This window comes from Notechis scutatus, chromosome 9 (assembly GCF_049901735.1).
Source record: "Notechis scutatus isolate UNSWTSFEM ecotype Mainland chromosome 9, rNotScu1.2, whole genome shotgun sequence".
NCBI lineage: Eukaryota > Metazoa > Chordata > Lepidosauria > Squamata > Elapidae > Notechis > Notechis scutatus.
In genome coordinates this window covers 1,349,975-1,367,864 of record NC_142017.1, presented here as the reverse complement: position 1 = coordinate 1,367,864, position 17,890 = coordinate 1,349,975, and the positions used below count along the sequence as shown (strand labels likewise).

Genomic DNA, 17,890 nt, shown 5'->3' with positions numbered 1-17,890 from the left:
AGAGCAACCTGCTTTGGGTCTGTTTCAGGATGATGCCTTATCCCTCCATCAGTTTTCATTCATAAAAAATTATCAGCGACATAAGATGCTGGTTTGGGAACTGCAAACAGGTCAATTCGTTTGAAACAAGAAAACCTCTTGATAAGGATGGAGAAGATCTTTAGATTCTCCATCTGGTCATGAAACTCTCAGCTGATCTTCAACTAATCCTGTTTCTCTCTCTCTCTCTCTCTCCTTCCTTCCTTCCTCCTTCCCTCCCTCCTCTTCCTCCTTCTCCTCCCTCACAAGGCTGTGGTAAAGTTAAAGCATGTTTGTTGCCTTGGGTTCGTTGAAGGAAAAGTCGAGCAAAAGATTACAATCACAACAAGTGGAGTATTTATGTTGAACAGAGGTAGAATGTCTAGTGATAAGGCAGTTTCCTTTGGAGGTGATTGGCTCCCTGGCTTTTCACTTTGCAAGCACTGAGGACAGGACAAGAGGCAGTGGCTGGAAGATCGTTCAAAAAAAGATCCAACCTAGAACTAAGGAGAAATTTCCTGTCCATGGGAGCAATTAATCATTGGAAAGGCTCACCTCTGGACGTTGTGGATACTTCTTCATCACTGGAGGTTTTAAAGAAGACATTGGACAAAAATTTGACTGGAATGATATAGGATCTCCTTCTTGAGCAGGGGGTTGGGCTAGAAGACCTCCAAGGTGCCTTCCAACCTTATGATTCTATGCACTACATTTTCCTTTCGCTGCTTCTTTTTAGTGGATGAACGAACTCTCTTAAGAGGAGCTGCAGGATGAATTGCTGTATTGATGCTGATACGATCAGCCTGGGAGATTGTTAACTGGCCTGGGAATATGTTTCAGGCTCATTTAAACCCCTGATAAGTTGAAAGAGAATTGCAGTTGTCAGTGGCGCTCGATTCTCGTTGTGACTTATCATGGCCGTGTGGCTGCTGTTCCTATAATTCTCACATCTGCAGATGGCTCGGAGGGCAGCATATTTGTGGGAAATGAGACACATAAATAAAGCCACTGTTTTTGTGCATGAATGAGAGAGAGTGAGGTATTTGGAGCGCGGGGACAAGCACAGCAACTGGTTAGCATTATTTGAGGAATCTTGAGGCAGAGAGATCCACTGTTTGGTGAAAGGCAGGGCCAGATCAGCCTAAGAAGAGGGATCTGGATTCTTAGATCTACTTTTGATGAACTTCAAGAAGGATTCAAAGGGAAGGTTCAAATAAGGACACCAAGTCGATAACTGAAGGGGGAGGAGAACAACTCTGGGTGTGTTTTGCCATACAAGGAGAAGGTGGGGTGGATGGCTGAGGAGAGTTGGGGGGCTCGAACCTCCTTCAAGGACCGGAAAGGGCATTGAACCAAGCGAGGCTGCTGTCCCCTATTGTTCTGATATGCTCCCCCTCTCCGAAAGATGGAATGGCTAACAAGAGAGCTCTCTAATGGCTTTGGTTATTGAGATTACCAAAGAAGGGGTTTTGCTGGGATGCCAAGTACAGTAGAAACTCTGGTCATGAACACTTTGGACCAAATTAGGTTCCAACCAAAAAATTCACTTTTTTTTCCCGTGGCCAATTTCCCCCTTCTGAGCCATTTTTTTTTTGTAAGCGCCAAATTTCCAAAATTAGGTTCGAGTCATGACCAAATCGGATTGTGACCAAAGTTATGGAACTAGTTATGGTCGTAACCAGAGATTCTACTGTATAGGGAGTTGAGCTGCCCCTTTCCTGGTGGGTCTGGTTCATATTGTGCTAAGCCCTCATGTGATTTGCTCACTATTGGTTCCGTGTGTTGTATGACCCCAGCCCATTGTGGCTTCTAAGCTATGAATCGAGTAGTTGTGGGCATCTCGTTGAGCACCATATGGGAAGTGCAACTTAGCTTGAATCTAAGATAGCCTGCAGGACTTCCTTGGCTGCTGATAAGGACCCCTGTGGCTGTCTCGGGGGGGCTGTTCGGATGCACCTTGAGCCTTTGCCGCTCCCCAGTATTGAAATATCCCTGCCATTCCAGCTGTTAGCAGCTGTCTAGAGAGCAAAGGTGGGGAAGCCAGGCAAGAGATGTTGAGGCCAGCTCAAAAGAAGGAATCAGAAAACAGTAGCTCTTAGGATGCTGATGACGTGATCCATTCAGTCGTGGCGATTCTCTGGGCCAGGTCGCTCCACATCTTCCGATCTTCCACTGTTTCTCTGAGTTCTTCTTCTGGGGTCAGCTTTGATGGTGTCCAACTACTGGGTTCTTCAATGGTCTGGTTTCCTTTTACCTCTCAGAAAGGACCTTTTCTTCCTTTCTTCCTGGCCTTTGAATTAGCTATCTGAGGACACGGCCCTCTTGAGTTGACTTCTCCAGGTGCTGCATGAGAAAGTTTGGCTCACTCAAGCCGGCAAGGAAGCCTCCAAGTTCTTGTCCGTGGCTACCGGCCTGGTTCCTTCAGGAGATTTCTTCTGAGCTAAGCAAAGGAGATGGGAGCGAAACCCTCCTCATTATGATTTGCAGTTCAATTTCCCAGATGTGCAAAACTGATTTTAGAGGAGTTTTTCCAAGCAGGGCCAACCGCCTGGAAGGCAGCGCCCGGGAGTCACAACAGAGCGCAGCCAGTGGTCGGACGTCAGATGAAAAAATGGGTAGTAGCAGCCTGGCGTTTTCTTTCTTTCTGTGGCCACCACATGCGCACCGAAGGTAGCTGGGTGTGCACCGAAATCGGCTAAAAATAATTGTGTGAGCCTTACAGGCAGGCTTCATCAAGCTTGAAAATCCAAGAGTGGCTTCCAAACAAAACGTCCAAACCCAGGAAAAAGAAGGAAAGCTGATTCTGTCCCTGTGTGGGACACGCTTTGCCCACTTGGCATCATTGCCCGGTGCCCCCGTCAAAAAAGGGCCCCTCCGTCGATTTCGACCTTCTTTCGCAAGTTTTGTGAGAGGCTCCTTCTTCCACACCCAAGCGAACTGTTTAGGGACTTCACGCGAAAACGGTTATCAGCTCTGGAAAGGCAGAAAGATTCTCCTGAACTTTTCTTTATGGGCACTACGGTGGTCCTCGACTTATGGCTGTCATTGAGCCCAAGATTTCTAAGTCAGACAGTTGTTAAGTGCGTTCATGAGACAAGCTGCTTCAACTGGGTTCAATGGGTTTCCTCTTTCTTTTTTCAACTTTTTCAACTTTTTATTATTAAACATAAAAATTCAGTGTCTACATAAACAGTGCATTGTTTGGGTACAGTTAATTTTGAGAAATGGCAATAACAACAATAATATTCCTAACATTAATAAGAATCACAGTATGAATGAATGGGCTTCTCGATGAAGGCTTGCTGCTGGGTCTCACTCCTGGTGGGCCACTGTTCTCTTGCAGTTTCTCTTGCAAACGTCTTCTTGTGGGCAATTCGTGATGTTTTACATATATTAGATAGGTCCTATCCTTCCTGAGTTTGCTAGGCCACCCTTTGCTCATCTCCTGCCTTGGTCTTGCACTTACCCTCTGAGTAGATTAGGCTAAAGGGACGGACTGGTCCATCCGCACGTCAAAAGCTTCGCCACAGAAATGCTGTCTGATCCTGGGACTTCTCCAGATCTTTGCTTGATGCTCTCATCCTGAACACATGCTGTCTGCTTGGGAAAAAGACTGGGCCCGTCATGCCATACCTTCATGCCATACACACCAGAGCAGGAGTCTCCAATCTTGGCAACTTTAAGACTTGTGGACTTCAACTGGCTGAGAAACTCTGGGAGTTGAAGTCCACAAGTCTTAAAGTTGGCGAGGTTGGAGACCCCTGCACCAGAGGATTATGAGGTTGGTCAGAGACTGATAATGGAGAAGCTTGCCTAGGAATGCACAGGTACATCCATCCATCCATCCATCTCTCTCTCTCTCTCTCTCTCTCTCTCTCTCTCTCTCTCTCTCTCTCTCTCTCTCTCTCTCTCTCTCTCTCTCTCTCTCTCTCTCTTGCATTTCAGTTGGTGAAATGCTTGTGTGAATAGAAGCGCCTCCAGGAAGCCGCGTCCTCTGTCTCTATGAACTGATCATTGTTCAAGGGAGATTTTTGTTTCTGCCAGCGTCCCTGGCTTTGCTCTGAGTCCTAAGTGGAAGCAAATGGTTTAGAAGAAATTAAATGTAGTTTTACTTTCCTCCCATTAAAAATACATTTTATTGCTTTGCTTTTGCTGGAGATAAAGGAATGTTCTGCATTTGTTCCTCATTTAGCAACCCAGAAGCTCGTCAGTGAAGAAATAAGCAAACAAACACCTAAGTGGGCCCCTCACAACACACAATGATGGGGCGCTTGCCAGCCCTTCTGAGTCCAAGAAGGAGGACAATGGCCACTTTCTCCTGGCTCAGCTATGGGGCTTTCAAACTCATCCTTCTGCTGCCCTCTTTCAAGGATCTCTCGGTTCACACCAGGTGGATCTGCTGGGCGTACGCCTTCCGGTTCCATGATTTGAGATGGGATCTGTAGAAGCAAACCTGAGATGGATCTAGGTCAGATATCTTGCCATTTAGTCATTTTTGTTGTGGTGTGTGTAGTCTGCTGGGGGTGTTGGCAAACTCTGGTTTTATCTTAACAGATAATCAGAGTTGGAAGGGACCTTGTAGGTCATCTAGTCTAACCCCCTGCCCAAGTGGGAGACCCTACACCATTTCTGACAAATGGCAGTCCAATTTCTTCTTGAAAGTCTCAAGTGATGGCGCTCCCACAACTTCCAAGCGCAACTTCTATTCCATTTGGTTGATTGTTCTCCCTGTCAGAAAGTTTCTCCTTATTTCCAGGTTGAATCTCTCCTTGTTCAGTTTCCATCCATTATTCCTTGTCTGGCCTTTGGGTGCTTTGGAGAATAGCTCGACCCCACCCCTCCTCTCTGTGGCAGCCCCTCAAATATTGGAAGATGCTCTCCTGTCTCCCCTGGTCCTTCTCTTCCCTAGACTAGCCAGGCCCAGTTCCTGTAATTGTTCTTCATATGTTTTAGCCTCCAGTCCCCAAGTTTGTAGTGTAGCACAATGGGTGAGCCTGGCTGTTGTACTTATCCAGCCAACTGCATTTTCCACAACCTGTGGATAAGTGCAACAGGTGAACCAAGCCACTGAATGGGGCCATCAGTCCATCTAATCTGTCCTTCCTGGATTGGCAGTTTCATACAGGGTTCTTTCTTATGGACGCTGAGGGTTGAACCTTGCACCTTCACCATGAATGCCCAAAGCATTTCAAGACTGTCAAAGTCCATCTCCCATCGCTGGCCTTCTGGGTGGCGTTGCCTCTCCGTCTTGCAAGGTCGTGTCTGGCTGGGACTCAGTTGAGCTTCTCTTGTCGGAAGATGAGGATGGCCTCCTCTTACATTCTGGGGGGAAGGCCTCATTTGTTCCCTTGGAGGAGTTCTCTTGTACCGCTGCTCTCAGGGGTCCAGTTTTTTATTTGGCCCCTCTTGGAGAGCTTTGCCTGTTCATTGTGGTGCAGAGAAGAAGGATTCACCATGGCTTGATGTCTGCAGACGTGCATGAAGAAAGCTGCTAGCCTAGATCTGGAAAGAGTGAACAAGAAAGAGATGAGTATCCCAGGCCGAGGAAGGATTGCAGTTTGGCAATGGAGAGAAAAAATTGCTCCTCATTGTATCCAGTTCTCAGTTCTGGCCTTGAGAAAAAAGCAAGGGAGGTCTTGGGTTGCCTTAGGCAGTTGTTGATCTTTTGTAAGGCTCAGACATATCGTTAAGCCATGGTTTGCCCAAACAATCTTTGTTGAATAAGATGCAGTAACTGGTTTGCCTACTTTATTCAGGTTACATTGAGCATGTGGCCTGCTCAGATAGTCAGGCCACATGCTGGCTTAAGACCTGGAGGGTCATTTACCAGGCTGTGCTGTTTCGGTTTGGCTGGTTCCTTGACTAAGCTCAAGAAGTGGTCAACGTTGGCTTGAGTACTGAGGTGGGATACCAACATTGGAGATAAGCCAAGCTTGAGGGGTCCCAAGGGGAGCTGGTTGTGCTGTGTGGAGATGGATGTTCCCCTGCAATCTTGCTCTCGTTTTGTTCTTTCAAAAGGGTTTTAACAGTTGCGATATTGTTTTAATTGTGGCTTGGATGATGCTCAGAGCCACATTCAGCGAGATATTTGCTAAATAAATCAAGGAGTCCCATCAGAGAATCCCAGGGCTGCAAACGAGACAGGAAGTGGCAAATCCCACCCACCCACCACCCACCCAAAAAGGAGGAAACTATGCAAATAAGTTCAGGAGTTGAACTGTGCTAGGAAGAGATTTTACTCTCTTCCTTTCTTCTGAAAAAAATTAGGAGGGGGAGGGGGAAACCCGCAGCTTTCCAAAACTTCTGACGGGACGGATCCAACTCTTATTGCCTGCGTATTCCTCCATATGTGAACTTCTGGGTCTTTTTCTGGTGGAGTCACCCTGGAGAAGAAGCTGCTGCCCTGTTGGGACCCTCTGTCTTATCCCAGTTTAGGGCTCCCCCTGCACCCTAAAAGCAACTGCAGCAGCCTTTGCTCGGAGTAGTTCAGAGGTCAACTCCAACCACCAACCTCCTTGGTGGAGGAAGGAGGAGCGGCTGTTTATTGGTTCTTCCCTCCCCAAGGTGGACCCTCTGGGGAAGGAGCAGCCCCCCCCCCAAACCCTTGCAAGGAGGATGAGTCCTCAGGTTCTTCCTCCCAGCTGTGTCAACATGCCCCCCCCTCCAAGGAGAGCTGTTTGAATGCCTTTGTTTGGCTGGAATGGAAGCGGTTGGGACACTGACTGGGTTTGACCTGGACAGCTGCGTCCTCTGAGGAGTCGCCAAACAATGGGAGTCGGAGCTGCCAAGACCTGCTGGCCAAGAGACCTGCACGCCTCTTCCATCCTCGATGCAAAGAGAGTCTGGCACATCAAAGGGAAGGCCAGGGCATCGGAAGAGGGGGCACCTTCCCGTCTGCCCTTCCCAGAATCTTCCCGAAGAAAAGGTTGCGAGGTCGCGAGGAACGTTGGCTCAAGAGCTACTGTGGCTGGCTCCAACTCTGGACTCTCCATCACCTTCGGCACAAAATGTTCTCTTCTCATGCCTGTCCTGAAAAGGTGCAGCTTGTATTTGTCTACCGGCAACATGGAAGAAGCTCTGCTTGCTGTGGGACAGGTGGACGTTGTCTTCTGTATGACATGTTGAGCCTAGACCAGAGACCAACAGACTGAGGCTGCCTTCCAGCTGCTTCAAATCTCTTGCATTTCATTGCCCGGATTTTCTCTTACGAGCTAAAAAAAGATACGCAGAAGAGGTGCACAATACACCTTTCACTTAGCTGATAGATTGGGCAATAAAGATGGCACCACTCATGATTCAAAAGGATTTTCAGAAGGGCTGACCCTTTGTTATCTGGGCAGAGAAAGGAAGCTTCCTCTTCCAGCTTCATCTTAGTTGTGCAAAATTGCACCTGCCAGAGCTTGATCAAGATACCTGGAGCCGTTGCCTCTCCTACAAACTGGCCTGGGGAAGAATTTCGGAGAATGGCGGCTTCTCCCCAGAAACAGGATCTTCATCTGATACTAACCCCATTAGTTTTGGGGCACTTGCCAAAAATAATGCGAGTTTTCCTTGCAAATCATCTTGCCTGTCATTCTGAGTTTTATTTCTGAGTTTTATTATCGCTTTCTTCGTTCAGTCAGGATGAGATTTCTCTTCGGCAGTCTGTCGCATTCGGCTGTCTTCTTTGCATTATGCTGGCCCGACATAGCAACGGGCTTTTTGCGATAACCATCATTCTGGACGTCATCAGGAGACTGTGGGTCGTTGGCAGGTGGACTGTGATGTCCCTTTGAGCTGAACTTGGGTCCTTCCTGGACTTCCCCATTTTTAAAGGGAAAATGCATAAGGCCGGAGATGGGTGGAGTTTGTTTATTTTCTATGCATTTATTAAATTTATATACTGCCCATCTCACTACTCAAAGCTATTCTGGATGGCTTTAAGATTTTCAGGACAGTAAGTTCAAACCTGGAGAGGCATTTCAGCCATTTAAGAAAATCTCAGTTTTTTGCGTAAGAATCTGGGCCATCTGGAAGGAAAATTCATTGTGGGCCAAAGCTGGAGGGATTATTCTGTTCTGCTCACCTACCTAGAGGAACTCTCTGTGGTTGCTTGGACAACCAGGGCACCGTCCCTTCGCCCTTTGACCAGCTGGGCCATGCCAGCCATGCCAGTGGCATTTCGAGGCTTGTGGGTTGCAATGTAAGACTGGATCCTACCATTTCCCTGCTTTCTCACATTGGGGGGGGTGGGGGGGTCTAATGGTAGCAGCGGGTGCCATGGTTTTGACTCAGGAAGGACCCCGCTCTGAACAACGGACCCTTGGGGTAGGGAAGGAAAAGGCTGCTGGTATATTGAGTGTGTTCCTGCTCTTCTCTTGCTGCCCAGCTGGGTAAATATATCTTGAAGGGCTCCCAAGACTCTCAGCGCATTAGGCTGCGATCAGCTGCATATTTGGCTCTTCCACGCCTGAGTAAACATGTGTGGCCTTCTGTTGCAAGGAGTAAAGCTTTTGTACTTCGAAAGGGCCATCCTGGCTGGGCGCAACGGAAGTGAGCATCCAACTCAGGAGGAGGAAATGCCAGGTTTTCAGAATTACAGATCTTGGAAGGGACCTTGGAGGTCTTCTAGTCCACCCCCCTGCTCAAGCAGGAAGCCCTATACCATTTCAGACAGGTGGCTGTCCAATCTCTTCTTCAAAGCCTCCAGTGATGGAGCGCCCATGAATTCTGGAGGCAAGCAGTTCCACTGGTTAATTGTCCTCACTGTGAGGAAGTTTCTACTTAATTCCAGGTTGCTTCTCTCCTGGATTAGTTTCCATCCGTTGCTTCTTGTCCTGCTTTCAGGGGCTCTTTGGAGAATAGTTTGCCCCCTTCTTTTGTGGGGAGGGCAGCCCTTCAGATCTGGAGACTTTCAAAAAGAGACTGGACTGCCATTTGTCAGAAATGGGGTAGGGTCTCCTGTTTCGGCGAGGGGGTTGGACTAGCCCAGGGGTCGCCCACCTTTTGGACCTCAGAGACCACCAAACTCATCATTTTAAATCCCGCAGACCAGAGACCCTGGGAAAATCCACCCTAAAAACCCTGCAGGAAAATCCCTCACCCTGTTTTCCTACCGATCAATCGTTCTTTATTTGGGACCTCGCTTGCAACCATTCTTCGTCTGTTTTAGCCTCCAGCCCCCTCATGTTTCTCTTCTCTGCACTCTTTCCAGAGTCTCAACATCTTTTTTCCTATCTTGGAGAGCCAAATGCCCTATTGGTCTTACCAAGGCCACTTATAAAGCGGCACTAGCGCTTCCATCGGTGCCTTGATCCAGTCGTGACCTCCTCAGCCAGGCTAGCAAGAAGCAACCCGGCTTGGGAGGAGGAGAGCAAGCCAGCCTTTGAAAAGGCCCGTGTTTGGGTTTTCTTTGTCCCTCTTGATTTAGCAACATGGGGAGAAGATTAGAGGGTGCTACTGCCTCCGTTGCATGTTGAGGTCAAGACAGGAGGTGGAGGAGCTGCTCTCTCTCTCTCTCTCCTGTTTTGTTTCTTGTCGCAATCACTTCCTTCAGCATTTCCTTGGTGTTTCCTTCGGGAGCAAACTAAAAAACAAAATCCGCAAACACACACTTGGACCTGAGCGTCCTCAAAGAGCGAATCTCTGGTTCTTAAGCGTGTCTGTTTGCTTGGAAGATGGGAACAGGCCACAATGGAATGTGGGAAGTGCTGTTTTAGCTTGGCCAATCGTGGGGTTGTGGTTGCGTGTTTCACTTCTAGACTGGACGTGTTGTAAGCTGCCCATCATCTTTTTGGAACTGGGTGGCCTTAGCAAATTAGCAAACGCAGTTATTTTTGTGCTTGTGCTATTGGGTGTAGACTTGCCACGGGCTGTTTTATTGGCCTTCCAACCCTGAAGGAAGGAGAACGTGTGTGGGTGGATTCCTTGTTTGCTTGAGAGGTGCGGTGCTGGGTAAGAAACAGAATAGGCCCAGAGCAGAAACCTACAATCTGGATGGAAACACAATATTTCCGAAGAAGCAAATGGAAGCCAATTACTGAAGAATTTGGGAAACTAGTCGCTGGATCAGAAGAAAGCAGTAAAAATAGCTTGCTCCTTGCTAAGCTAAGAATGGACTTGATTTAGCTGGAGGGTTACAAATTCGGCATTGCCAGAGTTTCATCCCCAGGAATCTCTTAGTGGGACCAGGCTGAGATGGGGGTTATTGGGACATTGGCAGCTGAGGAAGGGACCTTTCCCATTTTGGCATACATCAGAGCCCAGGTCCCTGCGTTTGCATCTGTAGGTTCCTTGTTATTTTATTCCTGAACTGTCTTCCCCCACTTGGAGCCTTCCAGATGTTTTAAGATGGTTCCAAAACATCTGAAGGCCACCAGATTGGGGCAGAGTGTGCTTTCTCCCTCCCCTTTCCTTCCCCTGCTTGGGAAAAGAGAAGATGGATGGATGGATGGAAGAGATAGATAGATGATAGATAGATAGATAGATAGATAGATAGATAGATAGATAGATAGATAGATAGATAGATAGATAGATAGATAGATAGATAGATAGATAGATGATTGATAGATGATAGAAGATTGAGATAGAGATAGATAGATATAGATGATTGATAGATGAAAGATGAAAGAAGATAGGATAGATGATAGCTTGATTGATTGATTGACAGATTGAAGATAGTAGATGAGATAGAAATTGTGTGTGTGTGTGTGTGTGTGTGTATAGATAGATAGATAGATAGATAGATAGATAGAGAGAGAGAGAGAGGGGGGAAAGAGAGATTAGGGAGATATTAGATAGAGATAGAAGGCAGGCAGGCAGATGTTTGCAGATGTGAGTACCCCTCCCCGCAGCTTCGCCCCCTCCCCTGCCTGCCTCTGGATCCTCAGGCCCAGCGTGCCGGAAGCCTCTGAGCCGCTGCTGCTCTGCTGAAAATCCTTCTTTGGCATGGCGAGTGGCAGCGAAAGGAAAATATTTTCACAGTCCCCATTCTTTGGCCCTCTGAAATATTCCATTTTCATTTTTCGTCGGATGGAAGAAGAAAAACACGCAGGGCTTCCAGGGAGGGGACTCGGGCCTGCTGGGGAACGGAGCCTCCCAGTCAAACAGTGGCTGGGCTTGTCTGGCTGATGAATATCGGTCTTATTCCGCCGGCCTCTGGGGTGGACGCGTCGCCTGTTTCCAGAAACCCCAGGCATGCCTAGCATTTCCCTTCCTCGGAGTTTTTCTTGTTTGGAGCGGGGGGGAGGAGGGGGGCTGGCCGGTCTGTGGCATGCCATTGTCAGAGGACACGGGTTGCATGAAAGGCGGGCTCTGTGCTGGCCCTTGGGCCGTTTCTGGAGGCTGGCTTGGCCCTGGGCTGCCCCTCCTCCCTCCCCGGACAGATTGGCCATTCAGGTTTTCTTTCAGGGATGCAGGAGGACGGAGGGAGGGAGGCTGGCAGGGGAAGCTGCCCGATTGCCTTCACCTTCCTGCGCTTCCTTCGGCTTCCACGATTCAGCCCCCGTTTGCCCGGATTGTGTAATGGGAAGCGGGCAAGGTGGGGCAGAGGCCCTGGACCCAGGGCTTCCCCAGGCAGCCCCCTCCCCACCTCTGCAGGCTTTTCCTGGCTGGGGAGGAGTCCCACCCCATAGCCTGCCCTCCCCCAAAGTTCCTGGGATGGCTGGCAGAGCAGCAGGGAGCCACCTGGGAAGCCCCTTCCTGCCCCTTGCCCGGGTTTGGTCTCGTGAGTTAGAGTGAGGAGTTGTCAATCAAGGTGACTTGACCCTTGGAAAGGAGCCCCCGCCCCACCCACGGACCCCAGGGCCCTCCAGAAGGCTTGGCCTGCCATGGGCACTGGGCATCAGAACAACGGGGCCCCGTAGTCTACCCTCCCTGGAGGGTACCAGCTTGTGACGCACTCTCTAAGCATCCAAAGATCCTTGTGCTCGAGGGATCTAGTGCTTCCTGGCTGTAGAATTAAACCTGTTTTTGCAGGAAAGAGAATCTTACCCTCTTTCCCTGGCCTCTTGAGGCTATCAGGCAGGAGTGCCCATATCCCATTCTATCTCCTTCCTTCTTCTTTCCTTTCCTTCCTTCCTTCCTTCTTTCCTTCCTTCCTCCTTTCCTTCCCATTTTTTGTTCTTCTCTTTCTCTTCTCTTCTCCTTTTCTTTTTTTTCCCTTTCCTTTTTTTCTTCTTTCTCCCTCCCTTCTCTGCCCTTCCCTCCCATCCTTTTGTACAATATTAGTGGAATGGCCCAGTGCCTGTGTGTAAACCCTAAATTTAATTTTATTTCAGTTGCATTTAATTAAAACTGAATGTACTTGATCCTATTCCTCTCCAGCTTTCTATTTCATAATCCTTTCCCTCTTTCTGGGATTCTCCATGGCAAAGTTTCGGAGCCCTTCCGCTCCTCTGCTGCAGAAGCACGAGAGTAGCTTCCTTTATCTAACATCCTCTGCCCCCCCGCCTCTCTCTGCCCCTCCTTGCCCCCCCACACACACATCTCTGAGGGGTATCCAGTGTCTCTTTCTGGGTATGGGTTCAGGAAGCCTCCCTGTGTCCCCTCAAAAGGGCTAAGCTGCAGATCAGCACTTAAGCCCAGCGTGGCACCGCACCAGCCATTAAAAGTTGGATTGGGCCCCTGGCGTTGAGTTTCAGCCAGATGTGGCAGGACTGGCAAGTTTAGCAGACACAAGACGTTTGCAGGATGGAGCTGGCAGGGATTGGGCATTGGGGGCTAAGCAGCAGGCACTGCCCGGCTCAGCAGCCTGGCAGGATTCATCTGGAAGAAACCGATCAATAGCAGAGCAAAGGAGCTGGGCAGAAGAGAGGGAGCCAGATCCCCTGCACGGTTGATTTGATTTGATTTGATTTGATTTGATTTGATTTGATTTGATTTGATTTGATTTGATTTGATTTGATTTGATTTGATTTGATTTGATTTGATTTGTCAATCACTGGCAGAGGCTGGTCTGGGTGCCGTAGATTCAAGCACTGTTTTTCAAGGGGGGAGATGATGAAAGAAAATCCAAAGTGGGCTTGTTTCAAAGTATTTGGGAAAACAAAAAAGGCTTCTTTGAGTAGGGAGCAGAGGGGAATCTGAACGTGGGTGTGAGAGAGAGAGAGGGAGGGAGAGGGGGAGAGAGAGAAATGGATGATATAAAGCAGCAGTTTGCTTCTGCAAAATGTTTGTGAAGGTTGCAAATGTGTACAGGTGATACTAATGTATAAGTTGCACTGGATTCTTTTCTAAGCACGAACAACCTTTAGAAACCTTTTGCAGGACGCACGCTCTTTTCCTTGTGTGTTTTGATAGCTCAGTCCGGGTTCTGGGAGACCAAGGAATGAATCTTCTCCATCCCCCTGATAGAAAGGTCAGGTCCAGAATCTCAGGGTCTCTACAGAGCAGCTTCCAATGTCACCTTGCTCTCTAATCCTAAGCCTGGCCTGGATCATTTCACATTCTCTTGGCACAGAGTTCCTGTTGCATAAATCCCACCCTTTGATGAAAGGGGACACGTATTCCATCATTCCAGAAACGCAGAGCAGGCTGGAATTCATTCCTGTCCAAAACTGGTCGGTGGTTGTCAAACAGTGGAAAGATTGCCGCAAAAGCTGTGGAAAGGAGAGAGGCCTTTTAGGATTCGGTGTGTGGGTTCTTGCCCCGTGTGTCCTGTCCCGCTGGACGATCCTGAAACAAATCCAACTCCAGAAGTTTGAGTTTGAAAAATTTGACAACTTCGATTCCTACAAAAGGAGCACAATTCTCCAATGAACAGAATAACAGAATTGGAAGGGACTTTAGAGGTCTTCTAGTCCAGCTCCCTGCTCGACCAGGAGACCATTACGGGGGAGAGGGGGAATGTCCAACCTTGGAAGGCTGGTAGACTTAAAAGCAAGAGTTAGGAGGTGCTTTTAAGAAGACAAGCACGGCTTAAAAGTCCTCTGCAGGCTTATGGGGGAGTCATTCTTGAGGGAAGCAGAGCAGTGGTGGGATTCAAAAAAATGTACTACCGGCTCTGTGGGCGTGGCTTGGTGGGCGTGGCTTGGTGGGCGTGGCTTGGTGGGCATGGCAGGGGAAGGTTACTGCAAAATCTCATTCCTTCCCCACTCCACTAACCTGCTTTCCAGCTCTGTTCTCCCGTGCAGGGCAACCAAACGAGATGCAGCCGATCAGCTGGGACTCAATGGGAGGCAGAGAAGAGATGGGGTTGGAGGGGCCAGTCAGAGGCGGGATTGGCCGATTCTCCAAACTACTCAAAATTTCTGCTACCGGTTCTCCAGAACTGGTCAGAACCGGCTGAATACCCACCTCTGAAGCAAAGCTTCCTATGGAATTCCATCTCGAAGACTTAAGTGGGCGGGAGGAATGATGTCCCTTTATTTCAGCGCAGTTGGTTAAATTAATGGACTGTTGCAAAAGGTTTTAATCAACGGAAGATCCTTTCCCTGAATGGACAGCTCCATTCACGAAATCCGGGAATGGGATCCGTTTCAGGATTGTCCAGCCGGACGGTTTCCTTCTTCACTTCAAACCAGGAAAGAGAGGCCGCATTCAGCCGGCTTTTGTCTCCATCTGCTGGAAATCTGCACAAACTCACAATCACACCAGGCTGTTTCTCCCCAGCCTGCCTTTTCCCACTGCTGTCCAGTGTCGGTTGATCAGAAATGGAAACCAAAGTTGAAGTGAGTGGAGAAAGTTTGGCTGAAGTGTTGAAGCCAGGAAATGATGGAGGGACGGGATAAACCTGTAAGCTGTAGGCTGGCCTTGCTGACTCTCGTTGCCTTCAATATTGGTGGGCCCCATAACCAGATTGGCAGGGAATTCTGGAGGTTGTAATTCCAGCGTATTTGGGGGAGGAGTAGGAGATGGAGGAGAGAGAAAAGCTGGTGTGAATGCAGCACATTTGCTGTTTGATTTGATGGGGAACTGTCCCTTCTGTTGCAAAGGAAATAGACTTTGACATTGGAACTTAGGTTAGACCAGGGGTCGGCAACCTTAAACACTCAAAGAGCCACAAAGGTCCTAACCGGAAGCCCCTGCCCCCCCATTCAATTCTGGAGCAGACCGGAAGTCTGGTTCCCCCACCATAGAGTCTCCTCCTAGAGCGGTGTCTCTTTTCCTCTCTCTGCCCTTATCGAAAGCCCTATCAATTGTGCAGGAAGCCGCAGCAGAGGGATGAAAGAGCCACATGCGGCTTCAGAGCTGGGGGGTTGCTGACTCCTGGGTTGGACTAAGTCATGGGGGCCAAGAGCCCATCATCGCAATGTCAGTTAATTTGGTGTTTTAGAAGCCCACTCTCCAACTCCGACTTTTCAACACAGATTGTATTTGTAGCCCCAATGACCCTTCGAAAGCTTCCTTCTCCTCAAAGTTCTTCCCCGAACAGATGCCGGAGTTTGCTTGCTTGTTCGTCCGTCAGAAGGGGGAGGACCAGTTGCAGGTCCCTTTTCACAGTGTCGTCGTAACTTTGATTGATTGCTAAACCGATGGTGGTTAAGTTGAGGAGTCTTTCCACATGGAAAAACCTATGAAACAGCAACAATGTCAGGGTGGGGTCTGCCAGGGTCACAGCAGGGGCTTCAGGCCCCTTCCCTCCCTCTGCCCTGAAATGCCCTTTTTCGGTGGCCGCAACCAGCTTGGCAAGCTCATCTGCAGCACTACTTGCACTCACAACTGACCCCCCAGCTCAGTGGGGCGTTTGAGGCCGGGATCGTCCAGTTTCTGCCTTTTCCCCATCCCAGGTTGTGGGGGCTTCATCACCGGAGGTTTTTAAGAAGAGACTGGACAGTCCCTTGTCTAAAATGCTCCATTCTGATTCGGATTGAGGGCCCTTTCTGGCAGATCCAGCTGTGCGGCTATGGGAGGATGGACTCTCCAGCCCCCACTTCCCCACCCGCACCGTCTTTGGGGCTCAGAGGAGGAGACGGTGATCGGTGGCTGCCATCCTGGTCAATGAAAATTCCTGACATATTTTCCACTTCCCTTGCAGCCAAGAACGGCGTCTTTCCCGGGAAGTGAAGCCGAGAGCCTGCAAGTGCTGAGGGACCCCAGCCTCCCAAGGTATCGCCCGTTGACCTGGAGGATCGTTTGGGGGAGGGGCTCCCACTTGGGTTCTTTCCCCTCCTCCTGTCACCCTGCCCCCCCCCCCCGGCCACACCTTCTCTTTCACTTTCTCTTCAGTGGTCCCCAACTTGCGGCCACAAATGAGCCCCACATTTCCGTTGCTAAGCGAGACCTTTGTTGAGTGAGTTTTGCTCCATGTTTACGACCTTCCTTGCCACGGTTGTTCCATGAATCGCTGCTGTTGTTAAGTGAACAACACGGTCATTGAGTGAATCTGGCTTCCCGATTGCTGGTCAGAAGGTCCCAAAAGGGGATCACACGACCTCGGGAAGCTACAACCGTCATAAATATGAATCATTTGCCAAGCATCCAAATGTTGATCACATGTGACCCTGGGGAACGCGGCAACGGTCGTTAAGTGTGGAAAACGATGATAAGTCCCCCTTTTCAGGGCCGTTGTAACTTTGAGTAGTCACTAAATGAACCTGTTGTAAGTTGAGGACTACCTATAAAGACTTTAGCCCAAACCATTCTGCCTCTCTGCTGCCTTAATCCACCTTGCCAGGTGGCTGGAAACATTTTTTTCCCCTTTCATCCTCTCTCTTTCTCTCTTCTCCTCCTCCTCCTCCTCCCCCCATTCCTTTTTATTTTTTGCAAATTTAAAAAATGACAACAACCCCCTGGGACCTTTTAAAGAAGAAGAAGAAACTGAACGTTTAAGCTGTCTAGACACCACAGAAGGGTTGGGAACGGCACTTTGCAGGAGGGGAAGCAGACTTTCATAACCGTAAGCCAAAGTTTTGGAGTCCAAAAGCTTCTGTTTAACCTGCCCGGATATAATTTATGGCGGGAAGAGCCAGTCCCTGGTTTTCTAGGAAGGCAGGTGGGAGGGAAGCCCCGCAGGGAGGGGGGCTAGAAGAGGTTTGTGATCGAGGGAAGAGAGAAGGCCTGCTTTGATGGCTGAGGTTGCTCCCCTGGGGTGAGGAAGTGGAGGGAGGGGAAGGGGTCTCCCCCCCTCTGAACTAGCCCTGAGGGCCCCCCAGATATCGTGGCTCTTTCTCTTCAGTTCTCCTTCTACGGGTGCAGGCAGGGCAGGGGTGGGATTCAAATTTTTTTTTACTACCGGTTCTGTGGCCGTGGCCTGGTGGGCGTGGCAGGGGAAGGAGACTGTAAAGTCTCCAGCCACAGGGGGGCATTTGCCAGTTCTCCGAACTACTCAAAATTTCCGCTCCAGAACTGGTCAGAACCGGCTGAATCCCACCTCTGAGGCAGAGGGATGCAAATATTTTTACGACCGCTTCTGTGGGAGCAGCTAGGTGGGCATGGCTCTCTCTTTTTTTTGCAGGAACCCCACGCCCTGCACTCCGTTTTTTGGCTTCCTGGGCCCTCCGGGAAGCCTCCTGGGCGAAGCAGTGAGACAGGGAGGGGGATCCCAGCACAGCTGATCATCAGGAGGAGGGGGGGAAAAAGAAACGCCTTGAGGAGCGACTGGGTGCGGGAGAATGCAGTCAGCCATGTCAGGCGTGCGCAATAAGGACTGACTGGGCAGGGTGGGGAGGGGCCAGCCAGGGTCACAAATTGCCTATGCTCCGAACTGCACAGAATCGTAACAACCGGTTCTATAGAACCGGTCCAAACTGGTAGAATCCCACCCCTGGAGGCAGGGACCTATTGAGGTCAGACATCTGGCCGAGTTAGATCCTGGCCCAGAGATTTTTGTACCGCTGTCTGTCTGTGATCTGGTTCACACATTGCACGAAGCCCAAACGTGACCAATTTGATTCAAGATATGCTGTCCGGCCTCACCTTTCGGGGAGGGTTCAGAGAACCACAGTTAACCAAT

The 17,890-nt window shown here is 49.4% G+C and overlaps 1 protein-coding gene across 1 annotated transcript in view; it reads left to right on the top strand.

Moving 5' to 3' along the window:
- ZNF469 (zinc finger protein 469) overlaps window positions 1-17,890 on the top strand; it is a 108,663-nt gene that overhangs the window by 74,178 nt on the left and 16,595 nt on the right. The window contains exon 2 of the mRNA XM_026686285.2: window positions 15,974-16,044. The gene's annotated coding sequence lies outside the window, so the exon portion shown is untranslated. The remainder of the gene's footprint in view (window positions 1-15,973; window positions 16,045-17,890) is intronic.